This window comes from Tetrao urogallus (assembly GCF_951394365.1).
Source record: "Tetrao urogallus genome assembly, chromosome: 5".
Taxonomy (NCBI): Eukaryota; Metazoa; Chordata; class Aves; order Galliformes; family Phasianidae; genus Tetrao; species Tetrao urogallus.
Window position 1 is genome coordinate 30,187,414 of NC_136818.1, and position 10,395 is coordinate 30,197,808.

Sequence of the window (10,395 nt, forward strand, 5' to 3'; positions counted from 1 at the left end):
GAACCCTAGGATGGATATGTGGCCCTATGGACTTACATACATTCAGTTTCATGAGGAGGTCTTAGACTTGTTCCACTGTTACAGTGGGATGGAATCCACTCCTCTCACCCACACCTAGGGCTTCAGGGTCCTGGCAGCCATGGGGAGGAGCCTGAACATCAGTGAAGACCAAGGCAAAGCACTTACTGAGCACCTCAGCTTTTTCCATGGCAGAGGAAGCCAGATATCTGTCCTCATTTATCAGAGGGGGAATGCTCTCTTTGGCCTGCCTCCTCCTGCCTATGTACCCATAGAACCCCTTCTTGTTATTTTTCATATCCCTTGCCAAGTTCAGCTCTATCTGTGCCTTGGCTTTCCTAATCTTATTTCTACATGCGCAGACAACGTCCCGATATTCTTCCCAGGCTACACAACCCTGCTTCCATTTCCTGCGCTTTTCCCTTTTTCTCTGTTTAAGCTGCAGTTCCTTGCTCAGCGATGCTGGTCGCCTGCCTCCCCTGCTCAACTTCTGCTGGGGAATGGAGAGCTCTTGTGTTCTCAGAAGGATGTCCTTAAAGAGCTGCCAGCTTTGTTCTGCTCCTATACCCTCAAGGACGCTTTCCCAGGGGATCCCATCTAGCAATTCCTTGAGTAGCCAGAAGTTTGCTCTCCTGGAGCTCAGGGTCCTGACTATTTTTTCTAGGCCTGCATTCCTCCAGATCACAAATTTCATAATGGCATTTTCACTGCCTCCAGTCTGAACTTCTCTAACACTCTCCTCCACATTTGTGAGCACCAGGTCCTGTAGGACTTCACCTCAGGTCAGTCCATCAAATACCTGGACCAGAAAGTTATGCTCAACGGACTCCAGAAATCTCTTGGATTGTCTGCCACCCGCCGTGCCACTATCCCAGCAGATAGGGTGTTGAAATCTCCCATCAGAACAAGAGCCTGCAAGAGCAACACTCCCTGCTGCTGAAGCAAGGAAGCCTCATCAACAGGCTCCCTCTGATCATGTGGCCTGTAGCAGAGTCAGAGGGTGGTCATCAGTAGCGCAGAGTCTGACTGGAGGCCTGTAACTAGCGGTGTTCCCCCGGAGTCAGTGCTGGGTCCAGTCCTGCTCAGCATCTTCATCAGCAACCTGCTGATGATACAAAGCTGGGAGGAGTGGATGGCATGCTGGAAGGCTGTGCTACCATTCAACAAGATCTGTACAGACTGGAGAGCTGGGCAGGAAGGAGCCTGATGAGATTTAACAAGGACAAGTGTAGAGTCTTGCACATGGGGAGGAATAACCACATGCAGCTCAGGGGCTGACCTGCTGGACATGAGCTCTGTGGAGAAGAACCTGGGGGTCCTGATGGACAACAGGTTGGCCATGATCCCCTTGTGGCCAAGAAGGCCAGTGGAATCCTGGTGTGCATTAAAAAGACCCTGGCCAGTATGTTGAGGGATATTATCCTCCTCCTCTACTCTGCCCTGGTGAGGCCACATTTAGACTGCTGTGTCCAGTTCTGGGCTCCCCTGTTCAAAAAAGACAGGGATCTCCTGGAAGCAGATCAGCAGAGGACCACAAAGATGATGAAGGACCTGGAGCATCTTCCATATGAGAAAAGGCTGAGTAACCTGGGTCTGTTCAGCCCGGGGAAAAGAAGATTGAGGGAGAGATCTGATAAATGTTTATAAATTTGTAAAGGGAGGAGGGAGGTGAATTGATGATGCCAGGCTCTTCTTGGTGGTGCATAGAAATAGGACAAAGAGTAATGGCCTACACTACATGAACATAGGAAGTTCATGCTAACATGAGGAAGAACTTCCTTTACATAATGGTGATGGAGCACTGGAACAGACTGCCTAGAGAGGAGGTGGATTCTCCTTCTCTGCAGATATTCAAGACCTGTCTGGATGCCTACCTGTGCAAACTCTTGTAGAGAATCTGATTTAGCAGGAGGGTTGTATTGATGATCTCTTGAAGTCCCTTCCAACTCCTGCAGTTCTGTGATTCTGTAATCTGAAATCCAATATCCACAGTCCCAGCAAGGGCAGCTCTGCTTGTCTGGTGTCCCATGGGTCCCTCAGGACAGAAGCTGGGTGCGGATAGTATCCATATGGACTGTGGTGAGAAGAGGTAAGCCTTGTGGGAGATCATCCTGCTGCAGGCTGAATTAGTCTTGGACTAGCTCTCAGACAAGAAGCTGGGGACATATCCAGCAGCCCAAGCCCATAGCTTCTTCTGAAGACCTCCAGTCCTCTGCTGTGGCCAGGCACAGCCTCATCCCAATTACTTCATCCAGGCTGCCTCTGCCAGGCTGCAAGGCAAACATCTTGCCATCCTGCCTGCACAGGTCACATGGGGGCTGTTAGCTGGAGTAACTCTCAGAGCTGTAAAATAAAATACACATTGCTCTTGGAAGACATAAAGATGTTGTGTTGGATGCATTTTATAGGAATTTAGCTCATTTCTAACAAGAGCTAGGAAGAGATGATGGGTGCATAGCTCCTCAGTTCATAAACTGGATCCCTTTAATGAGGCCATAATTTTGTGCAAGCATGTAAAAATAAAATGAGGTTGATTTAGTTTAGGTGTTTTTGTTTGTTTGTTTGTTTTTTAGTTTTTAAGAGGCAGCTGCGGATGGGAGGTGCTTCCCAGCTGAAAACACACGATGGGTTTCCATGGCGCTGTGACACCTCCCTACAGCCAAAGCCTGCTTTCCAGGTTTGGGGATGCTTTGCTTGGCTGCCCAGTGCTGCAAAATGCAGCGTGACCAGGAAGTTGGCATGGGGCCAGGAGCAATGAGGGCTCTTCCCAAGCTGCTGGAAGCTGAGCCTCTGTGACGAGATTCTTGTGGGGCCATAGCTGGCTTTGGCTTAATCCAGGATCTGTGGCTCAGATGTTCTGTTCATAAGCCGCTTTGTGTGGCAGAGCTGAAACCCTCAAATCCGGAGCTGCCTGCTGCCACTCTGCCCATCTCACCATGTGGCCCTGCTGTGAGACTTGCCCAGATTTTGCTGAACTCTAACATTTCTCTTGCACCTTTGGTAATGATATTCCTGAGCATCACTGTATTTGGGTATCTTGGGCATGACGTCCAGCAGGGAAAAGCCTAGTGCACTGAGCAGTTCCTGGCTTCCCTCTCCTCTTGAATGGCTCCAAACATGGGGACAGGGCTCAGCAGGGCAGGGGAGTGTGTGCAGCTGTAGGAATAGAGCCTGCTCCACACCGGTCACGAGGACACTGTGGTGAACCACAGCTCAGCGGGAAATTATCTTTTGGGCACAGGGTTCCTGCCAAACCCAATGGCACCTCCTCCTTCACCTGTGCTGGTGCTGGAAACGTCCTTTCTTTCTCAGCGCTATCGCCCTGAAGATCTCTGCACCAGGGTATCATGCACGTCATGATTTACAACGGAGCACGCCCTGTTGCAGTGCTGAGCTTTCATTTCCCTGGTGTGTTTTGATTGTGGAAGTGATGCTTACAGCATGCGCACAGAGCCCTGGGCAGATTTGGCCATCCTCTGCCTTTTTCAGCCCAGAAGGGGTGAAAAAGAAATGCTGGCAAGTAATGCTCAGTGAGTGCTGGGATATGGATCTCATATATATGTAGAACTGGGGCAAAGGAGGAGGAGGTGAACTCAGACCACTCTTTCACTACCTTCCAAGCTCAACACTCCAAGTCCTAGCTACTGGGCAAATGATGGACATGCGTGTGGCCATTCCCCATAGTGGGTAAAGGAATGTGATACATCTTATATTCTGTCCTTTTGCTCAAAACTACCTAAAAATATATGCTTGAAGTTTTCTCATGGAACCTTTCCTCTCTCCTTACTTGCCTGCAAATATTGCTTTTGAATTTGGTCAACTCAGTAAGAAAATGATCCATTCCTGCATGAACTGTTCTAGAATTTTTTTTTTCAGAAAATGCATCATTTCTTGCTTCTGGTTTTCTCTGGAGGTTATAAAATCCTAAGCCACCCACACAAAGTGAGTGGAAGTATTTGGTGACAGGAGTGGTGCTCCTCCTGGCCTTGGCACCATGGCTGACTGTTGAAGGGGTACAGTACACAGCTCATGTCCTGATGAAAAAAGCTGATATGGGGCATCCTGCCATGCCCAGATTTTCTGTGTCCATCTGTGTGTGCAGATGAGCAAAACATACATCCCAAACCCATGGGTGTTAAAGAAATCCCTGCTTGGAGGAGACCAGAGGGGTAATTCTGGCTTGATTGCACTCACTCTTTGAATAATGAAATTAGCTTTTCTGGAGTCTCATGGAGGGCCAAGTCTAATTTTCTTGCAGAAAAATATACACCGTGTTCTTGATGCACATGCATTTATGGTGAACTTTGAGCTACACATCAGCTATAAAAAAGTAACTCTTATTCCCAATTGAGAGTTGCTAGAACAAGAGCCAGGCTCCATCTATGCCTGAGCATATTTTTGGTAGCTGCACTTAAGTCCAAAAAGCAGAACAGAAGTGTAGCTGTAAACCTCACTGAAAAAGCACTGACGGCCTTAACTGTGTTTGCTGTCTAAGTGAGAGCCAGGGATGAGCTCTGTGAAAGGCAAATGTGTGGCTGATTCACAGCCAAAGCTGGCAAAACTTCTTTAATCCACACAGCAGTTTCCAACCAGCCGTGGCTACAGGGAGTTTCACTGGGTGCTTCTGCTCCTTGCTTCCGGGTTGGCAAGGAGAGATGGCCTTGAGAGCCACACTTTCTGGAAGGATTTACTCTCTGTGGGTGCTGTATTTCCTAGCTGTTTCCCAGAACCCTGTTGGGAATGGGGTCTTCTCCCCATAGCTGAGCATGCTGCAGGCTGGTTATGGGAAGATCATGATAAAAGCAGAAGGAAAACTTTAGAGTCTACTACTCACATGAATTCTTCATGTCCCTGTCAAACAGGGAACTCTGTGGGAGTGGTACCTGGCATTTTACAGGGCTGCTTGGAGCATCACAGACCCAATGGGAAGCAGGGGGCCTCTCACAATTATTTGCTGTCATTGCAGTGGCTCATCTAATCCTGCCTTGGCAGTGGTCATGTTGACAGACGGCTGTGCAGGCTGCTGAAATAAAGCCACAGAGCAGTGTCATCTCTTAGGTGACTTCCGATCTGCATTTCATCCCTTTATTGGTGGTTTTAAAAAACCAAAAGGCATTGACACCAGGGAAAGGCGTAAAAAGGCATACGGATGCATTGCTCAGCCTAAGGATATGGTGGGCCAGGTAGTTGCAGAGGCTCAGGTAGGGATGGATCCAGTCTGAAGCAGTAAGAAGGAGCTGTATATTTGAGGGAGAAATCGCAGTTCTAGTGGTATCTCTGTGCCCAAAGCTCCTTACCTTTATAAGCAACGAACGGCGGGACAAGTGTGTAGGAAGGAGACTGAAATTGCAAAAGCTGAAGGTGATTTGTGTGATGCTGTCTTACTGGAGACATTAGTTCCCAAATGGATGCATCGTTTATTAGTGCAGGCAGCACTGATGGCATCTGTTAAACCATCACTGATGTTGTACACGTGGTGGCAAAGACAGGAGTCTGGCATATCACGTTTGCACTGGGAAACCTTACCCCTAACAACTGATGTGTGAGTTTTTGGCTTGTAAATAGGTTAATCAACTCCCTTTACCTCTTCTGGGAAAATGCCTCCCCATCCATCAGCATGGGGTGAGACACACCTGCATGTCTCCCAAATGGAGATAAGGGTGATCATCAGCAAGCAAGTGGAGCTCTGCGCATACCACCGTAGGGCAGTCCATACTGACAGTGCACGTAGGGATGGAGAGATGGCTGCAAAGATGAAAGCAAAAATTCTTTCAACCTACAGGTCCCACAGACATCTTGGTCACCGGTATGTGTAGAATTGACCCTTTTGTTTTGGAAGGTGTGCATTATCCTCAGCAGGTAGATAATGCACAGGAATCAAACAGCTAATAATGCTGCGTAGCTGAGGATCTCACATGCTTGTCTTCAAATATTGCCAGAGAGACAGTGCTTGTTTGAAATGATTCATCTGACCTGTAGCAGCCCAGCTCAAGGGAATAATAGAAATAGGGGTATGGGGCTAGATGATCTTTTACTTTTTTTTTTTTTTTTAAACCCAAGCCATTCTATGTCATGATTGACTTGACTCTTTGATCTACTCCCAGGGAGAGATTTTATGTAGTAGAAATGCTAAGTCATGGCCTGAAATAATGATTGAGCACCTGGTAGGAAGGCAGGGAGCTTAGGTGTAAGCAATGAACATGGGTGACCAGAAGGGGTGGAGCCAGGATTCACCATTTCCCAGACCTTATTGAAAGGTTGGCAGTGGGGATCCCTTGATTTTAATGGTCAGGATCTGAAGGGGTTCAGGATCTGAGTTGCTTCAGTCTAAGCAGAGCAACTAAGCAGGTCTTTCTCTTCATTGGCAAAACCTCTGAAGCTCAATGATGTGGTGAAATGAAACAAAGAAATCACAAAACAAAGAAATGTTTCCTTAACTGTTCATTAGTACTTGGTGCTCCTTTCTGGGATCTATCCAAACAGAAATTCAACGATACACATCTGTGGCTTTCCGTCTTCCTCACTCTTTGCTCCTGGGCCCAAGGGAAAATCTGGAATGGGAAAGGCTGGTGAGATGCAAAGAAGTGACACAGCACAGAAATGGCCCTGAAGACATTAGAACCAGGCCAGCCCCCAGAGGCCTGGTGGGTGCATCATTGCAGCGGAGAGCACGTGGGCCAACCCTGAGTCCTTCACAGGTGGCTAGTTTGAGCCGGGATGGAATTATTTTCTTCAAAGTGTCAAACATCAGTGTTAATAGCTGCAGAATCACAGAATGGCCAGGGTTGGAAGGGACCTCAAGGATCATGAATCTCCAGCCACAGGCAGGGCCACCAACCTCCACATTTAATACCAGCCCAGGCTGCCCAGCATCCCATCCAGCCTGGCCTTGAACACCTCCAGGGACAGGGCATAAGTGACGCAGTGATGTACAGAGGCAAGGCCATGCTCAGTGAAGGACCTGGGGATCTGGGAGAGAACAGAATGAGGACAGCTGACTGAAGCTGGTCAAAGGAATATTCCATACCATGTGACATCATGTGGAAGGAGTTCTGAAGGTGATGGGAGCTCATCTCGCTCTCTTCCACTTGGGGGGCTCGTTGGGCATTTGCTGGGTGAGCAATTGCTTGTGTACTGCTTGTTATATGCATTTGTTATATGCATTTAGTCATAACTACATTCCTTTTCTCTTAGTAAATAGCTTTAGCTCAATGCACAAGTTTCACCTTTTTTTTCTTTCCCAATTCTCTTCCCAGTCCCACTGGGAAGAGGTGGGAATGAGTGAGTGACTGTGGTACTGATCCACTTGCTGGGTTTAACCACCACAGCTGAACGCAGCCTGGAGCAGCTTGTAGCCCTGGTGTTGGCCGTGCTAGTGAGTGGGGGCTAGAAAAGAGCCCTTTACCCCAGGGTGCCTCCAGGCCCAGGTTGAGCAGTGGTCTGGTAGCGGCAGGAAGACACGGACAGGTTCTGCTGGCCCATCCAGCTACCTAAGCCTGCACTGGGCTGGTTCTTAACAGGAAATAAATAGGATATTACAACTGTCTCTTCGTTACAGGCATGTTTATAGCTGTTCCAGCCTGTGGGGGAGGAACAGGTGAGCTGGCCAGTTTGCAACTTCCAAAAGATCAGAACAGGCAGCTACCGTAACTCTCCGACTGAATCAAGCATTGAGTTGCCTGCTAAGTTTGTATTCTCTGATTCAGATAGCTATCTCAGACAGAGACATGCATATTATTCTTTGATAATAGCAGTCATTATTAATAAAATCAGGCTTTTTGCAAAGTCTTCAAAATTATTCATAGTAGTTGCAGGTTCTTTTGCATTTGAGGTTTCTTTGGACTAGTTGTGTATTGTTAGCATTATTCTTTCTAGTTTTAAAGCAGTGAGACTTAGAATTTCACTTCCCTGCTCTGCATACAGTCACAAAGCTGTATTTTAAGGAGGGTCCTAAGACAGATTAGCTGGAAGCAGGAGCAGGAAATTTCCCAGAGAAAAAGAAAGCTCAGTGAGAGAAGTAAAGCTATCCAAAGAGGCTAAAGCCAATTAAAACCAACCTGTGCCATTTTCTGAAATGCAAGGCAAACCTCAGATCACTGAGTTTTGCTTTTGCTGATCTTGACGCATGAAAAGGGTTGTTCCTCTTGTTTTAGACTGCTTTTCCTCTTGGTACTTTTCCGATGAATAACCCTTCCATGCATATGAGGAAAATGCCTGGTCTATCTGTGAGCTGGTTTCTAGGAAGGTGGAGGTGCTCAGGAAGAGCACATTCAAACCTACAGATCCCTCAACATCCTACTAAAGGCTTTGGGAAATGCCAGCAAATCCCTGTGTGAATGTTTAGAGATTGGTTTCCACTGAAAAATTTCTGAGCAGCACTTAAGAATAATCTGAAACCATACCATTCTAAAGCCTCTTGTTTCCATTTTGCTAATGGTGAAGTACAAGTTAGTGGAAGGAAAATGTACTAGCACTGCCTTTGCAAAGGCAGAAAATCAGAGCACTGCATCCAAGCTCTGCCCTATGGCTTGTACCTCACGGGTGTGATTTTGTTGGACCACTTTTTGGGCTGTATTTATGTTGCCACTACCTACCTTGAATAGGGTAGTCTATCCTTCTGATGCCATAAGTGGAAACTAGCCATTGTGACTCAACCGAAAAAAAAAAGTAGGTTTTTTTGTTTGTTTTTGTTCGTTTTTTTGTTTTCCCTCCAGACAGGAGTTCACCATCAGGAGGAGTTTGTACTATCCTGCATGAAATCTTCCTACCAAGAGATCTGAGCAACGTGGCTTTGGGCACAGTGTTTAGAGAAAGAACACTGTGAGGCCAAAGGAAGGACTCACCTTGCTTCTTGTTGCTCTCATTTCAATCTGCTAACAGTCTGGTCCTGCTAGTCTAGAGAATGAAGGCTCCTGCAGACTGAGAATCCATGGTGATGGTGGCAGATGAGCTTCCAGTCCTCACCTATCACAAGACTTTTTTTCTCATTCCAGTGTTACAAATCTGTTTATTGTAAAATCTGTTTATTGTAGCAAAACTGAGAAGTATTGCAAACATTGCCATCTTGGGACATCAGAAAATTAAACAAGTTCCACGGAATGGTCTCAAACTGTAAACTGGAATGTGCTGTATGAAATAGTGTACTGCCCAAACCAGCTAGCTCAGAAATGGTGCTAACATCGTTATTTTAAGAAGCACTTTGCATTTACCTACTGAAGACACTGACTTTTGAGTCAGACTTTCTTTACAGCAACGTCCAGAGACAGCTCTCTCTATAAAGTTACCAGCAGGCATACAGAACTTTACAAAACAGGTTTAAAACGGGGAAAAAAGCTGGAGCCTGTAGTTCCATAAATTCTGGTATGTGACTACACATGGTAGCATAAAGCAGGTACTGGGTCTAGAGTCCTCTATGGGCCAGCTCAGTTGAGTAGATAAAACATGTTCATGGTGCCACAGATCTTCCCAAATAATCATCAATTTCTGATCATTCAATGCTAGATGGCCTTTGGAAGTCTCTAATCCTATCTATTGCCCAAAGCAGAGATAAATCTGATTAGCAACTGGAATCAGCTTTTTGAGAAAAGCATTCGAAACAATGCAATCAAAGCATTCAAAGAAATTGCCAGCTACTTTATCGAAAATGTAACAAAGATCATCATACCTTATATTGCCCTGTTCAACTAGAAGTCATTTTACCTATCAAATTGATAGTTGCTTTTAATTTTTTTTAGTCAAGGTCCCAACTTCTGTTAACATTGAACACCTAGTCTGTCAAAGGCTATCTGACCACTAGTCTGGTAATTGCCACCAGGTTTTCTTTGTTCAGTCCTGGCCCTTAATCCTACTTGCTTCCTCACCTGTCTGCACATGCCACTGCCCACGTCTGAGACTTAAAGCCTGGAAAATTTCTCACGTAAACTGAAAGCTGGCTTTGCAGAGGGCATTTTGTCTCGCAGATATAGTGGCACTCATGCAGACACCAGTAATTTGGGCAATTATCTTGCAAACTTACATACACGTGCAGTTTAGGTAAGTTCTGAAGAGTTGCAGACTTGTAAGCCTTTTCAGAATCCAGACCTTGAATTTGGTGGCTTTCTTTTTAAGATTTCATATGTAGATACTCAGAAGTGTAAATATGCACAAGAACCACCACAGGCTTCCCAGAAGCTTTACTTCCCATTCACACCTCCTAAAAGCAGCTGCTGATTCAAGGGCTTGTCTGTAAATTTGACCTGAAGGATGGTCAGGAGGAAAGATGCCTGTTTCAAGTTTAGTTGCTTTTCACAGTATTTTAAGCCTATAACAACTGGGCAGATTCATGCCCATGAAACCCACCCCTGGCTGCAAGATGAGGAAAGAGCATCATTTTGCCGT